We start from the raw sequence: 19,908 nt of genomic DNA, 5'->3' as shown, positions 1-19,908 counted from the left end.
CTTACGTCCATGGTACAAGACTGCCCACTCCCATAAATCGAACATATGAATCACAACTTGTGCCATATGTGCTGGAGCATTATCATACAAAGTGATGGGCGGGACCTGCAGAAAGTGTCGCCGCTTCTTTCTCTAAGCTGGTCGCAGGCTGTGTTTCATAAATGAACACAGTCTTTCTGCAGTTTCGTACGACCGTCTGACGACGATGCTTCTCTATAGAGAACAGTATCGTCGTGCGTCCATCGGTGATGAATTTCACGGAGGTCAGCAAATATTGGTCATCCAACAAATGCGTCTGTATCGATCTAGGATGAAGATCCATTATCAATTCGACCGCAACTCAGAAAGTGACTAACGTCACTTGATGGAAGGAAAGGCCCAAAAATTTTGTCCGAGGAAGTGTAGAAAACGGTATAAAACGCCGTAACAGGGGACGAAATTTGGATAATTGTTACGTTCCGGAAACAAAGCAGCAACCAATTGTTTGGTCGTTACAAGGTGACCAGAAACAAGTAGAAACGTCCAGCAGACGAGAAGCTGATCGCTTCATTCTTTGGTTACACTTTACGTGTCGCGACCGCTGCTTTAGAGGGCAGGATGATACATGACGGCGGACCTGCCGAAAACGTCGAATCATTCTTCATTACGACAGTGTCATGTCACACAGCACGTCAAAGAATGTATTATTTGACGAAGAGAAACGTAGAATTAATATGACATTGACCGCACACCTGTATTACCACGTAACTTCTTTTTTTCACCTTATGCCAAACGAAAAATGTGTGGAATTCCATTTTCATCACCTCAAGGAACTCACTGTTGAATGATTTCGAAATCGTGTTTTTTAGGTAGCAACATCTAAATGGAAAGAGTGTGTCGATAATTGTTGTGAACGCATGTAAAAAGAGCGTACATTTTAAATGTGAATTTTTGAGAAACGATAAAACCATTTGTACCAAAAAAAGTTCTTCTCATAGTTTTTTAAAGAACTTGAAATGCAGTCCTCATATCGAGACACTCTATCCAGAAATTGAACGTTATGTAGATGTTTCTTGAGCTGTCAACGGCTGGACTTCAATCAACATTTTCATCCAGTGTGGTTCCACAGCAGACCCGTTGCAGATTGTATCTTCGCACCATGTCCAAGCAAAACATTCGCGTCCGTCATCATCGATGTGTGGCTGTGTTCGCAGCTCGCGGACTAGTACCCAGCATTGCTTCCACTGGATCATGGGGTCCCGGGTTCGATTCAGGGCCGGGTTGGGGATTTTTCTCTGCCCGGAGACTGGGTGTTGGCGTTGCCCTCATCATTTCATCATCATCATCATTCCTGACAATGGCTAGACTGAACTGTGTAAAAAATTGGACTGTGTAAAAATTGGGACTCAGCACGGGCGGGCGCTGATGACCGCGCAGTTGAGCGCCCCAAAAAACCAATTATCATCATCATCATCATCATCGATGTGTGGCTGCCAATATGGACTGTGCATTTCTCTGGGTTTCATTTCCTCAAGGCTGTCCGAAATCCTTTTAATGCATCGTTTTTTCATCTTCAAGATTTGCTTATTGCACTGAATCTTGTCATTGCTTTATTATGACTCTGAGGACTGCTTCCTTGATACTGTAAAGTTTGCCAGTGCTAAGTGTTGAGTTTACCAGACATCATCTAATTCAATATAAACCTGCACATTTCGTCACTACTATTGCAAAAAGTTAATTCAGCGATACAGATAAAGTATCGCCATCTGGAAACTACGTAATACGGTGTGGAATTTTCTCAGAATATCACTGAAACAGATCTTTGTTCTCCAGCTTATTAACTACAGATGATATGAAATTCATTTTCATCAGTTTATGAGACCTAATTACATACGAAACACATACTTATCTAATTGCTGAATGAAGTAGTACCCTCCACTATCAGGACAAGAAAAGAAATGTCGAAGCTTGTTCTGAAAGAGTGAAGACTACACGCGGATGCATATCGACCTGGTCGTGTCCAGCACACAACAGGACAGCAGCATCCCGAGCTGCCGTCCATAACGCGAAATTCATTTCGCCGTATTGCCCACAATCGTACATATTCCGTTACCAGCGCCGTTCCGTCGTGCCTGCCTAAAAGAAAGTAAAAACTTCTGTACCTGTCCCAAACAGCATTAATTCAGAAGTTTTTGTTGCTTATACGGGCATAGCAACAGGTATTTAGTACTTTCGTCCATCATCTGGGAGCTTATTTGCTCATGTGCAATGTAAAACACATCTACATGCCATTAAAAAAAAAAAAAAAAAAAAAAAAAAAAAAAAAAAAAAAAAAAAAAAAAAACAAGAAACAAATGTGTGTGAATTCCTAAGGGACCAAACTGCTGAGGTCATCGGTCCCTAGACTTACACACTACTTAAACTAAGTTACGCTAAGGACAACACACACACACTTACACATGCGCGAGGTAGGACTCGAACCTCTGGCGAGAGGGGCCGCGCAATCCGTGACAGGCGCCTGAAACGGCGCGGCCACATGCTATAAAACGTGTGTCCTAAGTTAACCCATTGCAGCAGTTTGTCTTCCGTTTCTGATGAGTATTACTGTTTAGCAGTAGGTGGGCAGATTCAACTGATATTTCAAATTCAGTATAATGACAGTGTAGTATTTCACAGCTATGTCTGTAAATGTCATCAGAAATACTATTACAGATGATGAGTAAGGCCGGCCGGTGTGGCCATACGGTTCTAGGCGCTTCAGTTTGGAACCGCGCGACCGCTACGGTCGCAGGTTCGAATCCTGCCTCGGGCATGGATGTGTGTGATGTCCTTAGGTTAGTTAGGTCTAAGCAGTTCTAAGTTCTAGGGGACTGATGACCTCAGAAGTTAAGTCCTATCGTGCTCAGAGGTATTTGAACCATTTTTTGACGAGTAAGCAGCGCTTGGCGTTCTACGCAAGTGTTGTTTCTCGTCTTATGACGTGATGTCTCAGCACAACATATTACCTCACTTACACTGTTTTCGTTTTAGTTTCATCATACATGATCGTATGTTTGTGAGGCTTTGTTCGGCAACAGTAGATTCGTCAAAATGGCTGTATTTAAGTGCCGTCGGTGTTCTGTGCAACGTTCCGAAATCGTACGCATAGGCTGACCAACGTCACTTCTACCGCGTTCAAAAGAGCTTCTGATAATTTCAAACACATTGAGACCACTACTGTCCTTTACTGTATTTTATTTAATGTGGCTCCGAAGAAAGGAAGTTGTGGTGTAGGCTGATCCTCTTGTTGTGATTAAGTTTCTCCGTGCTTCCTTTGACGCCATTGAACACTTTAAATGACTCGTAATTGTGACTAAACTGGTCGTTCGAATAAAAGTGCAACGTAATTGCCAACTGGATTGTCTGATTTGTATAAACATGCAGTCAACGGCTACAGAAGAACTACGGCTGTCCGCCGGGTGGAAATTCATGCACTATCATATGAGCAATGAGATTCCGTCTTAAGTCTCCCGACCATCTTCATTATTCTTTGGTATAAGCTATACCGACTTTTTACTGACCTATCTCTAGATTCGTTCGATGTCTCCTGTCATTCCTATTTGACATGGTCTTCAAACGCTGGATCAGTACTCTAGAATTGATGGCACTAACTGTTATACGCTGTTTTCTTTTACAGATGCCCAGCACTTTCCTCAGAAACCGGGCAGCAGTGTAAGTCTCCTCCACACTTCCTGCTGTTGTTTTCACGTTTTTGCCCATTCCACGCTCTTTCGTGTATTACTCCCAATGAGAGACGGTCGAGAAGTTTACCACTAATATTACAACCAGTTGTTTTTCTCATCCTTTCATGTTAGCGTTCCCTTGGATTTATCCACCTTTACAAGAATATTAACTCAGATACTTATTTGTAATTCTGAGGTGGCTGCCCGTGCATGACGCCTCGGATGTTCTAAATATCGCAGAAATTTGGAGAAATATTTAAACGGTATGGTGTAGAAGCCTTCGTCAACTTGCGGACTACCTTAGATTGTTTGTCGACTTGAACACTGCTGGAGGTATTGATTCGCAGTGTTGACAACATTTCCGTGGCTTTTACGAATATAAAATTCGTCGGTAGAATAAAAAAAGGCTTTCCGTGCAGTATCTGCTGAATAACTTAAGAGATATCACTGAGAGAAGTGTGTTAAAACCAGAGAAAACTCTACAACTGTTGATGTTTATGTGGGTGACGTTGCGTGGCGCAGCGTGCTGCAGCGGCCCACGTCACGGTTTATCTGCCCTGCGGTCAGCGGCGGCATCTGGCGCCCCCCCACTCCGCGACGCCCGGCACCGGGTGACGTCACAGGCACCACCAGCGCCGCGTTCCTGCCGCGTGAGTCAGGCGCGGCGAGATGCCTGCGAGGCGGCTAATGGCCATTTAAATGGCGCGAGATGACGAGTTAAGCTCCTGCCTCGTGCCGTGTATCTCTGAAATCCTGGCGGTGATAAACCCGCTGGGAATAACGTAGCGCGGTTCGGGTAAAAGCAAAGTCGAGAGCAGCGCGCACGGTCCGCTGTCATCTGCCGCATCCAGGCTCGCGCTGTGCGTGGCGCTCACCTCTGGGAAGGGACGGACTGCATCCGCACTTCAGGGCGTTTTCTGTCCATCTCTCCGCCCATAATGTTTGTTATACTCGGCCATTGGAACAGTGTAACTCATTTCGTAGCTGTTTGTGGCACACACTGAAATACGCTAGACGTGGTAATTCTTGAAACTTTCTGGCAGACTAAAACCGTGTGCTGGACTGGGACTCGAACACGGAATATTTGCTTTCCGAGGGCAAATGCTCCACGGATTCAAATATTCGAGTGCGACTCGCGACAAGTCTTCATAGTTTTATACCCGTCAGTTCCTCATCTTCTGCCTTCCAGACTTCACAGCAGTTCTCCTGCGAAACTGGCGGGACTAGCACTATCACAAGAAAGGATATTCCTGAGAAAGGGGGAGGGGGGATGTTTCCAGAATGAGATTGCAGCGGAGTGTGCACAGATATGAAACATCCTGGCAGACTAAAACTGTGTGCCGGATAGAATTTCGGACTCGGGACCTTTGCCTTCCGTGGGCAAGTGTTCTACCAGCTCTGCTAGCTATACTTCTGTCAGTTTCTCATCTCCTATCTTCCAGACTTAAAAAAGTTAACCTGCATACCTTCTGTGAGGTCGATGAAAAGCTGGCGGAATCAAAAGTCTTGAGGACGGGTCGAGAGTTGTGCTTCGGTCCTGACAGGAAGTTTCAGATCAGCGGAGATTTCGCTGCAGAGGGGAATTGATTGTGGTCACATTTACTTCATTATACATTTTTTGCAGACTTGTATCATCGGCCACTGTAGAGAAAAGTAGCCCGAACATACATTCAAAGCTCCGGGGATTCAAACCCGAGTCCGGCCATGCTGATTTAGGTTTTCCGCGATTTCTCTAAGTCACTTGAAGCAAATGGCGGGATGGTTCTTTTGAAAGGGCACGGCCGATTTCCTTCCACATCCTTCCCTAATCCGATGGGACCGATAGCCTCGCTGTTTGGTCACCTCCCCCAAGTGAACCAACAATCAGAGCTCCGGGGATGACGAAGCAATCTTATTGCTTCCTCTATGAACATCTCATCTTCAGTGGTCAGGGCTTAAGGAGCCTGGTCGGACAAACACCAATCCAAATGCGTCGCATTGTATTGATCTCCTCGGGATATCACTTTCATACTCCTAGAATTTGCTGCTGAATTACAATGTGTGCTCCATTTTAAAAAGAATTACGCTGATTCTCTATATAGATTTCGTTATGGCCATTTCTATGTCTTTCTTTTTCTGTGCCAGAGTAGTAGTTTTTATTGATCAGACTTCCAAGAATTAGCAATACTCTGGAAGTGTAGAGGACTAATATGATGGACAAATACGCGCGAAGTGAGTACCTGATGCTGCACCTATTCCCTTACAGACTGGAATACTTGTTGAGTCGAATAAAGCCATGGCAACCTTAGAGGGATAGTTAGCTGAGCTTCCAAAATTGCACGTGATGGGTATAATTAATTTCGTCATTGAAAATAAAAAATTGGCAGAGTTTTGAAAAGGAGCGCCTTTTGTCGTAAAAAAAAAATTAATTTCGTAAGCAATTTTTCACGTTGTCCTCCTCAATCTGGTTTTGAGAAAGAGATCGCTTAGTTGTAAGAGTCGCAAGGAAGTATAGTCCACGAAAGAAGTCACGTACAGGAAAAAAAATGCGACCTTTTCTCGAGTTTTATTTGTCGGTCCGCGATCCATATCTAGGAGGGAGGAGCTGGTCAGCAATCCCCAATGGTATGCGGCAGAGCCATTGTGCTCAGAGGTTATTGAAATGTGCGTATACTTTTGGCGAGTACATTGCTCTGAGTGCGTGCGTTGCTCGTGAATGACTCTGCGGGAACCGCCCGCTGTCTCCGGGCTCACTGGGAGACGACCGTCGACTTGGCTCACAGAACCCGCGGGAGAAGCTCGTCGCGTTACTTCCTTCTCAGAGAGGTTCGTGAGGCTTTTTCGAGCACATTGCTGTCAATTGTACACGTTCCGTACTATTGCAATACATACGTTACGAGGCAGATCTACAAACAGTATTTCCGTATTACCAGATCGTGGAAGACTAATTTTAAGCGGAAAGACGAAGCGCGTGGGTAGAGCACTGCTGTGTGGGTACAGCGCCAGCCGTATCGGCGGACGCCGAAGGACGGGGATCGATCCCTGACCCGGCGCGCCGTTTTAATCTGTCATGAGGGCCGGACGTCACAGCACGGCGGAGAGAGTCGCCGTGTAGTATAGGGCACATTGCTGGCGGAGGACGATACGACGCACTGTCGTTCACGTTGTACGAGGCGTCTCGTCGCACAGAAGACCGTTTCCTATGCTAAACAAACACAACTGCGTTTTCTACATAATTTTATTAGTAAATAAAAACCTATACCGAAATAATTTAATTTTCAGTTTCTACCAGTATTAAAGCAATTATCATGACGAACAAAAAACTTAATGTATTCCATATTTGACAAATAAACCACTTCCAGCCGTATATGAACCATTATTTGTAGGAACACGACCGGTCTCGTGATATCAGATATACATCTGAATAAAATACAAGAAGTACAGTCCACATTGTGATCCCAAATCGGGCACCTATCCTATCACTATAACCCATATGACAACCAATATGAAAATATATACGGGTAAAATATTAACCCCATAAAATGGACAGGATGGGGACTCGATCTTCTGTAAATAAAATGCTGTTACCGACAACAAGCGGGGCGTCAAGAATCAAATTCACCCATTGAAGAAACTGACATGTTAAATCCGAGTTAACATAGAACGAAAAGGAAAAATAATATCAGGGCCATGGTAGTAGTGGCGAGAGCCTGACGGTTAACCAACTGTCATCGTATGGGGAAACTGCGGACGCCATCCCTCCAGCCGCCTCGGCGTACAGGAGCACCCCTCCTAGTCGACGTACTCTCTCGTCTCACGGCGGAGGCCACTAGCGTCACCACACACACAAGAGGGTGGAGTTGCAGACATTTATTATTGCAGAACGATTTAGAAAGGATATCTGTATGGTGCGAAAATTGCCAATTGATCATAAATAACGAGAAGTGTTAAGTCATCCACATGAGTGCTAAAAGGAATCCGTTCAACAAATCTAAAGGCCGTAAATTAAACTAAATACCTGGGAATTACAATTACGAACAACTTAAATCGGAAGGAACACACAGACAAAGTTGTGGGGAAGGCTAACCAAAGACTGCGTTTTATTGACAGGAAACTTAGAAGATCCAACAGATCTACTAAGGAGACTGTCTACACTACGCTTGTCCCTCCTCTTTTGGAGCACTGCTGCGCGGTGTGGAAGTCTTACCAGATAGAATTAACAGAATACATCGAGAAAGTTTAAAGAAGGGCAGCACGTTTTGTATATCGCGAAATAGAGGAGAGAATGGATACAGTATTTGGGAGGGATATCACTAAAACAAAGGCATTTTTCGTTGCGATGGAATCTATTCACGAAATTTCGACCGCCAACTTTCTCCTCCGAATGCGAAAATATTTTGTTGAAGCCGACCTACATAGGGAGAAACGATCACCGTGATAAAAAAGGGGGAATCAGAGCTCGTACGGAAAGACATAGGTGTTCGTTCTTTCCGCGCGCTGTACGACATTGTAATAATAGAGAATTGTGAACGTGGTTCGATGAACCCTCTGCCAAGCACATAAATGTGATACGCAGAGTATCGATGTAGATTTAGGTATCCAAATGTCACAGCAATAATTGAGACCCCTGTTACACAACATTACAGTTTTGTTGTTGTTGTTGTTGTTGTTGTTGTTGTGATCTTCAGCCCAGAGACTGGTTTGCTGCAACTCTCCGTGATACTCTATCCTGTGCAGCCTCATCATCTCCGAGTAACTACTGCAACCTACATCCTTGTAAATCTGCTTATTGTATTAATCTCTTGGTCTCCCTCTAAGATTTTTACACTTCTGCTTCCTTCCAGTACTAAACTGGTGATCCCTTGATGCCTCATAATATGTCCTTCCAACCGATCCCTTCTAGTCAAGTTCTGCCACAAATTCCTTTTCTCCCAATTCTATTCAGTACGTTCTCATTAGTTACGTGATTTACCCATCTAATCTTCAACATTCTCCAGTAGTACAACATTTCGAAAGCTTCTATTCTCTTCTTGTCTAAACTATTTATCGTCCATATTTCAATTCCCTACATGGTTAGACTCCATACAAATAATTTCAGAAAGGACTTACTGACACTCAAATCTATACTCGATGTTAACAAATTTCTCTTCTTCAGAAACGCTTTCCTTGCCAAAGCCAGCATACATTTTCTATCCTCGCTGCTTCGACATCATCAGTTACTTTGCTTCCCAAATAGCAAAACTCATCTACTACTTTAAGTGTCTCGTTTCCTTATCTAACACCCTCAGCATCACCTGTTTTAATTTTACTAAATTCCATTATCCTCATTTTGCATTTGTTGATGTTAATCCTATATGCTCCTTTCAAGACACTGTCCATTCCGTTCAACTGCTCTTCCAAGTCCTTTGCTGTTTCTGTTGCTCAATACACAGATTGAGTAACATCGGGGATAACCCTGTCTCACTCCCTTTTCAATCACTGCTTCCCTTTCATGCCCCTCGACTCTTATAACTGCCATCTGGTTTCTTTACAAATTGTAAATATCCTTTCGGCTTTGTATTTTACTCCTGCCACCTTCAGAATTCGAAAGAGAGTTTTCCAGTCAATACTGTCAAAAGCTTTCTCCAAGTCTACAAACGCTAGAAACATAGGTTTGCCTTTTCTTAACCTATCCTCTAAGATAAGTCGTAGTGTCAGTATTGCTTCGTGTGTTCCAACATTTCTACAGAATCCAAACTGATCTTCCCCGAGGTCGGCTTCTACCAGTTTTTCCATTCGTCTGTAAAGAACTCGTGTTAGTAATTTGCAACAGTGACTTGTTAAACTGGTAGTTCGGTAATTTTCACATCTGTCAACACCTGCTTTCTTTGGGATTGGAATGACTATATTCTTCTTGAAGCCTGAGGGTATTTCGCATGCCTCATGCATTTTGCTCACCAGATGGTATAGTTTTGTCAGGGCTGGCTCTTCCAAGGCTGTCAGTAGCTCTAAAGGAATGTTGTCTACTCCCGTGCCCTTGTTTCTACTTAGGTCTTTCAGTGCTCTGTCAAATTCTTCACGCAGTTTCGTATCTCCCATTTCGTCTTCATCTACGTCCTCTACCATATCCGTAATTTAGCTCTCAAGTACATCGCCCTTGTATATGTCCTCTATCTACAACTTCCACCTTTCTGCTTTCCCTTCGTTGCTGGGGACTGGTTTTTGACCTGAGCTCTTGATATTCGTACAGGTGGTACACTTTTCTCCAAAGGTCTCTTTAATTTTCCTGTTGGCAGTATCTATCTTACTCCTAGTGATATATGTTTCTAGATCCTAACATCTATCCTCTAGCCAACCCTGCTGAGTCATTTTGCGCTTCCTGGAGATCTTATTTTTGAGACGTTTGTATTCCTTTTCACGTGCTTCATTAATTGCATTTTCATATATTCTCCTTTCATCAGTTAAATTCAATACCTCTTCTGTTACCCTAGGATTTCTACTAGCCCTCGTTTTTTACCTACTCGAGCCTCTGCTGCCTTCACTATTTCATCTCTCAAAGCTATCCATTCTTCTTCTACTGTATTTTTTCCTCTTGTTCTTGTCAATGGTTCCCATCTTCTTAAATTCCTGCCTTTTTGCTGTTTCTTCCGTTTTGAGCTGCAGTTCATAACCAATAAATTGTCGTCAGAGTCAACATCTGCCTCTGGAAATGTCTTACAATTTAAAACTTGGTTCCTAAATCTCTGTCTTACCATTATATAATTTATCTGAAACCTTCCAGTTGCTCTAGGCCTCTTCCAAGAGTATAACCTTCTGTCATGGTTTAAAAATCAAGTGTTAGCTATGATTAAGTTACGCTCTGTGCAAAATTCTACCAGGCGGCGTTATCTTTCATTCCTTACCCCCATTCTACATTCACCAACAACTTTTTCTTCTCTTCCTTTTCCTACTATCGAATTGCAATCCCCTATGACTATTAAATTTTCGTCTCCCTTAACTATTTAAATAACTTCTTTTGTCGCATCCTACATTTCTTCAATCTCTTCATCGTCTGTGGAGCTAGTTGGCATATAAACATTTACTACTGTGGTAAGTGTGGGCGTCGTGTCTATCTTGGCAACAATAATGCTCTCACTATGCTGTTAGTAGTAGATTATCCGCGTTCCTATTTTTTTTTTATTCGTTATTGAACCTACTCCTGCAGTACCATTATTTGACTTTGTATTTATAACCCTGTATTCACCTGACCAGGAGGGTTACTCTTTCTGTCATCGAACTTCACTAATTCTCGCTATATCTAATAACCTATCCATTTCCCTTTTTAAATTTTCTAACGTACCTGCTCGATTAAGGAATCCGACATTTCGTGCTCGGATCCCGAGAACGCCAGTTCTGTTTCTCCTGATGACGACGTCCTCCTGAGTAGTCCCCATCCGGAGATCCGAATCGGATACTATTTTTCCTCATGGAATATTTTACTCAAGAAGATGCCATCATCATTAAACCATACAGCTTCATGCCCTCGCGAAACATTACGGTTGTGGTTTTTCCTTGCTTTCAGCAGTTCGCAGTACCAGCACAGCAAGGCCGTTTTGGTTGATTTTACAAGGCGAAGTCTATCATCCAGACTGCTGCCCCTGTAATTACTGTAAAGGCTGCCGCCTCTCTTCTGGAACCACAAGTTTGTCTGGCCTCTCAACAGACACCCCTCCGTTGTGGTTGCACCTACGGTACGGCTGTCTGTATCGTAACAGTACAATCTATAAAATATTGTACCACAAAAATGGATAAAGTAGAATAGATCAGATTCAAGAGCCCTTTAGTCTCTGCAACGCTTATATCCAGCTGATAAAGCAGTCCAGTATATCCAGGATCCTCTCCTCCGGCCACAAAGGCTGGGGAAGGGGTGTCCTGGTGGGTGCCAGGACACGTGGATATTGCAGGGAACGAAAGGGCGGATGTAATAACCGAGGATGCGTGTCGTGATCCGCGGTTAGTTCTCTGTGCAATCCCCCTGCACGCTATCGTCGTGCATCGATGGGAAGATGAGTGGCTGGAAGGAACAGACAACAATCTAGGTCTAGTAAAGCCCACAACACGGCTGTTGTGTACCTTCTTCCAGCCGCGCGGATGGGACAAAGTTCTCATTACTCGTCTTTGCATAGGCCATACCCTAATGACGAAAGACTTCTTGCTCCGGCGAGAGGATCCTCCAGTGTGTGGTGCATGTGGCGTGCAGATCACTGTGCGCCATATTTTATTACACTGTGTTTTATTTTCCTTGCCAACAGATCTGCCATCAATTTTAAGTAACATTAAAACTCTCATCACAGTCGTTTGAAGGTTTTGTGATTTGTCCAATTTGTGTCCAAAAAATTTAGGTAGAAGTTTGTAACGTGCTAAGAGTGACTGCTTCTCCACGTGTTTTTGGAAGTGATCAGCCAGTTACTACTTCAGTTTTAATCCCAGGTATAGCACCTTTCACACTTTCTCCGTAGTATTAAGGCGTGCGTGATTGTGTGCGTCAAAGCGAGTGAGGAGGGAGTGAGTGTGTGACTGTTATTTTATAGGTTTCCTTTCGTAATTTTATCCACTTTCATTTCTTTCAATGTGTGTAAGCGCTGATAACCTCGCCGGTGAGCGCCCGTAACACACACACACACACACACACACACACACCAAATGCATTTGTTAAAAGAAACACTAATTACTTTGCAAATCCTCTTTGGAGTCTGAAGAAACTATCGCACATAAAACTCTTGAGTACTGTACGGAGCACGAGCGCTGAGAATAGTCGCGCATTGTTAACTTGTGGCTCAAGAGGTGTTGTGAGAACAGGTCCGTCAGGCATTTTTCTTGCAAGTAAAACAACGCCTGTACTTCTGATTCGCAAACATCTGTCGGAGTGTCGGTCGTAGCTGATCGTAGAGTGACGGTAGGATAGTGTCATCACCAGCGAACTGAATGCACCATTGCAGTAGTAAGATATGCGTAGCCAGACAAAACAAAATTTTTGCCTTTGGGGGCAGTATCGCTTTAAGGGAAAGGGAGAGGGGACGGTTGCTTTGTTTCGGAGGGAGACAAGCGGACCTCTCGGTACCCTCAAAAGGATCAGACACTTATTACTAGAGATAAGACGTGACGTCAGTATATGAGTCCGTGATTGTTTTTAACAGCGCTTTATTTATGTTTTTGAGCTTAGCTGGCACCGTGTCTCACCTAGTTCACGATGTTGCCGATTTCAGCATTAAGGCATTTTGCGATTCCACTAAACAAATTGAAAAAGACAAAAATCTAACATTCTGAAATCCAGCATTAATGAAACAACAATCTTACTTACACACAATTACCTTAACGCTGACGTATCAGGACAGTCCCGAGATGTATGCCGTCCGCAAGTATGTGTCTACGCCAGCGTACACATAGGTACTCTGAAAAAGTGCAAAAGACAGACTCCATGTCTGCAGTTGATAAATGTGTACCATGTGAAGTGACGAACGACATAAAAGTGTTGGTCACAATAAAAAATGAATACCTTGATAAGTATATTACTGGAAACTAAGTTCAGTAAATACTGATCTTTGAAAGGATTGTTCCAAAATACGTTAAAATCAGGATTAACATTTTCTCGACAGACGCGTTATGTCGGAAACGTAAATGTGAAATATTATGAAGCAAGATAGAAATTAACCAAGCGCACAAATATAAGGACGAAACCAAATAGAAAAAGTTCAGACGTCAGTTGATGTTAGGTACGTTACTGTCGCCGTTAGAGCTTTCATATATTTTTAAAAAAATACTTAAATCTGACGGATTTTAATTTAAAGTCAAAATATACTGAAATGGTGAATAGAACGAAAAAGTTAAGCATCATTATTTTCTTTCTAAGCAGTGTTCTTACATAACGAAATGGCTCTCCTGAATCACCGTCTTCATTTTGGTACGAAGCCAAATTGGAACCCAGGAATAACCAAGCAGAAGCAGTAATGCGGAAGTAAATGTAGTGCGCTATCAGACTGACGTGGCTTCTGTGTGTAGGGTGGCATTAACGTTGGTACTTCCATTAGAATGGCGTGGTCTCACTTTTAGCCCTATAACGTACTTTCCTATCTCACTAATGTAATTTTTTAACAGAATATGATGACATATTAGTTAATATTTAGAATACATGTGCCACAGTGCGATCCAAATAAATTGTGCAGGGTGATAACTACACGCCGAAAGGTAGTTAGAGGAAGTGATCATGCTCGCGCCAGAAAGAAATGTCGCGTTCAAATGCAGTGTGGTAGGCGAAGATATTGTATAGTGTAAACAAGTATTGCTTTCAAGAACATTTTAACTCTACTCATTTCATTGGCGATAGAAGGCGAGAGAGAGTGCCAAAGATGTACACAGACTCCGCCTCCCAAACCGTGTTGGTGCTGGGGGACGACGGTGTGTGAAATATCGAACACAGGATACCACCCAGTGCCGAGTAGAACCCTGACCCCTTCTGCAGAAGGCCACAGGGACTTGAAAGGTGGTTGCGTAATTTCAGTGTTTACGGACATTGTGCATACACTAACTGCGAGAACAGGAGAAAACAAGTGTCAACTGTACAGCTTTTATTGCAGTGAGCAGTACTTGAAGAGTAACGAAATAAGTCAGAAACTGTTTAGCAGTGCGATTCCTTTTTTTTTTTTTTTTTTTTAATGTCATGAGTAAACGATTCTTTATTCATGGAAATTATATTTACAAGAAACTGATTGAGCCACGTTCATATAAGGATTATAGTGCTAGAAACATTTAAAAAATTGGCATGTTCTTGTTGAATTCTCCAGTGAGACTACTGTTTTGGTGCCGTTCTCCCTACTAGGTTATCCTGTACAAGTCTCTTCATATTTGCGGTATCTGCTGTAATCTACATCCGCTGGAACTTACTTAGTAAAGTTAAGCCTTCGTCTCCTACAATTTTTGCCCCCACACTTTCCTTCCTGTACCAAATTGACGAATTTTATTTCTCGGGATGTGCTGTATCAACCTTCTTTGACTCCGATTGTGCCATAAAGCACTTTTCTCCCCAGTTCTATTCAGTACCTCATAATTAGTCATCCGATCTGTCCATCTAATCTCCAGCATTCTTCAATAACTTCTATTCCTATCTGTGAGGCTTACTATCAACATTTCATTTTCCTACTTTTACCGTAACGTTTCCTAAATAAAGATCAAATGGAATTCCATTGTCATGCATCTTAAACGGTAGTATTTGATGTAAGGAATATGAAACTGCATTCGTATTTTGTGTAGGAAACTTGTGTAAGTAAATGCTTTCTATATTAATTGATATTACTAAAACACTGTGCTTTGTGGAAAACTAGGTTAAAGAATAGAAATGTTTTGATATTCCTGCTGCTGATTAGGTATCTAACTCAATTGAGGAAAAAAAATTCTAAAAAAACTATCTATGACAGTGGTACTTTGATATGAGGTTTGGTGACATTACCTCACAAAAACAGTCCCCCTCTCCTCCTCCTCCTCCTCCTCCTCCTCCTCTTCCTCCAGGAAGTCTATCATCTCACTCTTCAAATGGTTCGGAGAGACAAAAAATGTCGGCAAATTTCGAAACAGGAAATGAAACATGAAAAACTAGAACCATATGGAATCGCATATTGATATCAATTGAGTATGTATGCACCATCAGTACAAAAATTAGCGAGACCGATGTGATTCCTGGTGTAAAGTATCGATCGTATTCGGTCAAAAAGAACGCCAGAGCAGAAGTGATTTGTAACAGAGCCAGCCGCAGGCAGGCAAGAGTGTTACGTGTTGCCAAGCAAAACACGGCCGACAGGTGTTGCGAAGCATAGTTGGGTGCAGTATAGCAACAGCTGGCACTGCAGTACAATAGTGGAACGACAGAAGCTTTTCCTCGCTTGCCAGCAAGGAGTGCTTAGAGTACGTGCCTCAAGCCCTAAATGAACATAGTCTGGAGTGTACAAGTACTCAGCTATTCGTGTACTAAAATAGTCTCGCCTCAGTACCACAGCCTACACAGCGAAACTGTGACACCTGGAGCGACTTTCCAGAACGCAGTACGGGGTCCGCTCTTTAGCCACCGGACGGGGCAGCCTGCCCTGAGTTAGCAGTGCAGCCGCCGGCTGAGCAGAGAGCCGCCGCTGGCTGGAGGGTGGTCACGGCCGCCTCCGCGGTATCGTCAGCACCGCTGCCCCGCTGTCATCACTGTTGCTGTTGGAGATGTCGCTGACAACGTCATTCGAGTGACGCCACACTCGGGCCCACTCTTTGTACTCTCAGCACTGCCGGACGTCTATTGTTTCGCACGAGAGGCAACTGGACGTCTCCACCGAGCTGTTCCTCATGTATCACGGCTGAGGGCCAGAACAAAGAAGTTAAATCAACGAATCATTTCTCTCTCAAAGGGTGACGATACGCAGGTCATCTATCACTAGCATATAAGTGACGCCAGTGCAGAAACTACAGTGGGAGTTTGAATTAAAAATTGTTAACACCAAATGTGCATCAGTTAGTTGTGACCAGAAGTTGTGAGTGGTGGACTGGCGGCTATAGTGCATTACATCAGTGGTCAAGATATTGTCCAGAATGATCCGAAGAAGACGAAAGTGCGTGCAAAGTTTATCCCGCCCACCTTGACTCCCGGAAAAAAAAACCGAGGACGCGTGGACGCCTGCCGCAACTTGATTGAAATACAAAATTCAGACAATTCTTTCTAGAAAATTCGTCACCAGTGACGAGGCTTTTTGCTGTAAATGTTAACGTAGCGCAAAACTATATAGCGCAGAAATTGACATGAAGGGTCAACACTTTGATGGCATCACCGACACTAAAGCCCATGTTACGCACGAATTGAACGACATCTGAAATATGGGCTTTCCTGTGAGTTTCAGTCGGTTGTGTGAACGTTCTGCCGGCCGATGTGGCCGAGCGGTTCTAGGCGCTTCAGTCCGGAACCGGTTGCTGGTTCGAATCCTGCCTCGGGCATGGATGTGTGTGATGTCCTTAGGTTAGTTAGGTTTAAGTAGTTTCTAAGTCTAGGGGACTGATGACCTCAGATGTTAAGTCCCATAGTGCTTAGAGCCATTCGAGCCATTTTGTGAACGTTCTGTGCATTGTACTCAAGTGGGGGAGACTGTGTAGAACACCTGAAACGTAAAAACCAGCATATTAACTTTTCTCTCTCTCTCTCTCTCTCTCTTTTAATATTATTAATCCCGCCTCGATACTTTTTGGATTACTTAAAAAAGTTCTGTGACACCTCCATATCTGCGAACGTGTGATGACTTAGATTCAAGATGAGCAGGGAATGAAAGAATGAGGCTTGTGGAAGTGAATAAGTAACTTCAAAGTATGAAATAACAACAAAATAGTAATCAAAATAAAGGAAGTCTGTTCGAAAGAGCACAAATGTGAAATAGGATCTGCTTCTGGACAACATTTAGTACCACATCTCTCCACCCCGCGCCTTGTGACACCCTTGGCTCGTCCACAAAGTGATCGATACTTTACTGATTCCGTGTCGTCGTGAGTTTGTCCATCTGTGGCGTTCTGTGATTTTCCATACTGGGTGTTCCTTAAGGGTCGTAAAGTGGAGACCATTCTGATACGTGATTTTCGTCAATTCTCAGCTCATGTTTCAGCCATTTATCTGTATATTCATTCGTTTTGGTCCTTAAAGTGTAAATTACAGAAAATTACAACCAGTTTTGCGTCACACAGTCGAAAGTGTGTGTTTTTTAGTTGTTGTTGTGGTCTTCAGTCCTGAGACTGGTTTGATGCAGCTCTCCATGCTACTCTATCCTGTTATATAGGAAATAACTTCGTCGTCGTCTTCTCCAGTCCAAAAACTGTTTTTATGCAGCTCTCCATGCTAGTTTATCCTGAGCCATCATAATCATATCTGCATAGCTACTGGAAGCCACTTTTGTTTGAACGTGCTTAAACTGTACTCGGGCCTCCCTCTGCAATTTTTAGCCTCCAAACCCCCCCCCCCCCCCCATTACCAGGGCAACGTGTGTGATCTTCAGCATTCTTCTGTAGCACCCCATTTCGAAAACTATTCTCTTCTTGTCGTTCGTGTACCACCCGCGTTTCACTTGTGTACAAGGCTACATGCACCCAAAAAATAGGCTGCATAATGTTTAAATTCGTATTCCGAGTTAAATTTCTCTTTTTCAGAAACACATTTCTTGCTATTTCAGTCTGTATTTTATATCCACTCTACTTCAGCTGATTTCAGTAACTTTGCTGCTCAAATATCGTAATTCATCTACCCGGTGTCTCATATCCTAGCCTATTTCACCTCATTATCTCCTTATTTAATTTCACTATTACCCGGGATTCGCTTTTGTTGATGGTCATGTTATAACCACTTTCGAAGACACTGTCCATTGCGTTCAGCTTTCCTTTCAAATCCTTTGCCATCACTGACTGAATTACAATGTCATCAGCAAATGCCGAAGTTTTTTTTCTTCTTCGCCCTTTTTCCAATTTCCCTTTGCTTTCCGTTACTAATCGGTCTTTGTACAGATTGAATAACGTAGGGGATAGACTACAACCCTGTCTCACTCCCTTCTCAATGACTGTCCCTCGACTCTTATAATTGCAGCTTCTGGACAGTTTGACGATACGTAGTAGTGATAGGTAAAGGTTAATTGTTGTCCCTTCGGTTGTGTGATCACTACAGAACATTTTCCAAGACAAATGTTTCAATTCTTTCCGACGACCGCCTTATCTCGTCTGAATTCTGAAAAAGGTTCTTCGAATCTTGATAATACGATGCCCTTTTCCTTGTTAGGGCTCCCAGCAAGTTGGCGAAGATGGACCATCGAGATTTGTGTTTTCTTAACATTTTATGGAAATTGTGGGTGTTTTCTTTGGAAAGGACAATATGGATGTTCTTTTCCAGGGCAAGATTGTGTCCCGTCTCTGATGTCTTCGTCGTCGAATGAACGATAAATTCCCAACTTCTTCCTTTCTTTATAGGTAAAAAGAAGAGTAGTTTAACCGTCTACTGTCGTAATTTTAAATAGTTTTGCAGTAGGTGGTCGACGCTTTTTAGGACGAAGAAACTTTAGAAACACTAGAATACGGCGCTACTCGTGCCTGAGCATAAACTAGCAAATGAGCAGAAGATGCTTCCACGGTCGCAACCGAGGAAGATAATTGAAATGAGCTGAAAAGTGGCAGAGAAAGGAACAGAAAGAAAATCCTGTTGTAGCAAGTCACCATTCACTCGAGTGTCGCAGAACGTTGCTGGTTTCCTTCTCAGACGTAGACGCAGCCGCCTACGTTTGTCCCGAAGTAGGCAGCACGCATGGCGCGCTAGCTGGCCGGGTGTGTCTCACGGGTACCGCGCAGGCGACCGGCGGAGGGAGGGGAATAACACGACTCTGCCTCCTCGAGTGTTCTGCTCACCTCGTTGGGCTGACGTATTTACCCTTCTCATATTTCCTATTATGTATCTTATCGACAGGAAGGCATTCTTTAATCTGTAACTGCCTTCGCCCTTAATGGGTTGGAGCTTGAATTGGCGTCGGCTGCGGATGGGGAGTCTCTTGCCACAGACGAGCCCTGGAAGACCCCTCACTCGTCTGCTCTGGCCTATGTACCGGCCCGACCCGTCCAAGTTACGTTTATTTCTCCGTAAACTGTTTCTCGGCTATGGCATTAGTACTGCGGCAAATACCTCGATTTGACCACTCGTGCATACTTTCATCATCCACTGTCATTCCTGGAGGACGTCGCTGACTCTAGATGAACTATCGCTGGACCGACGGACTGATGATGTTGCTGTTCAGTCCCTTAGACCCAAACCAACCGACAGGGTCCGCCTGTACCAGAACACGGTTGTTTATTTGCGTTTGCCGAAAATGTTGCACCTCAGTTGTGGCATTATCAGTGTACGTAAATTTACTTTATTTTAAAATGTAAACAAATATTTTGTGTGTTGGGTGTATGCTGACAGTATGTTGTTGCAGTGGTATATCACCCTTATATTACATATCAGTTTTCCGTTACTCTCTTGCCATTTCAGCTTCAGATATATAATGAATGCACATGCTATTTGCAACATACGTATGCTCACATAATACTTGTATCGGAAAATTATCTCTAAAATTAGGCATCAAAGAAATTAATTGGGACAAACAACGTTAACAGACACAATCCAAAATGCGAGTCATCGAAGCGAACGAGGCACTGGGCCTATTGATTTCGCACACGTGTTATGAGC

At 43.3% G+C, this 19,908-nt stretch overlaps 1 protein-coding gene across 1 annotated transcript in view; it reads left to right on the top strand.

The window, feature by feature from the left end:
- The window catches only part of LOC126475254 (histone deacetylase 5), a 454,388-nt gene that overhangs the window by 167,843 nt on the left and 266,637 nt on the right, over positions 1–19,908 (top strand). The window lies entirely within an intron of this gene.

Source organism: Schistocerca serialis, chromosome 4 (genome assembly GCF_023864345.2).
Source record: "Schistocerca serialis cubense isolate TAMUIC-IGC-003099 chromosome 4, iqSchSeri2.2, whole genome shotgun sequence".
NCBI classification, from domain to species: Eukaryota; Metazoa; Arthropoda; class Insecta; order Orthoptera; family Acrididae; genus Schistocerca; species Schistocerca serialis.
This window is presented reverse-complemented; position numbering and strand designations above follow the sequence as displayed.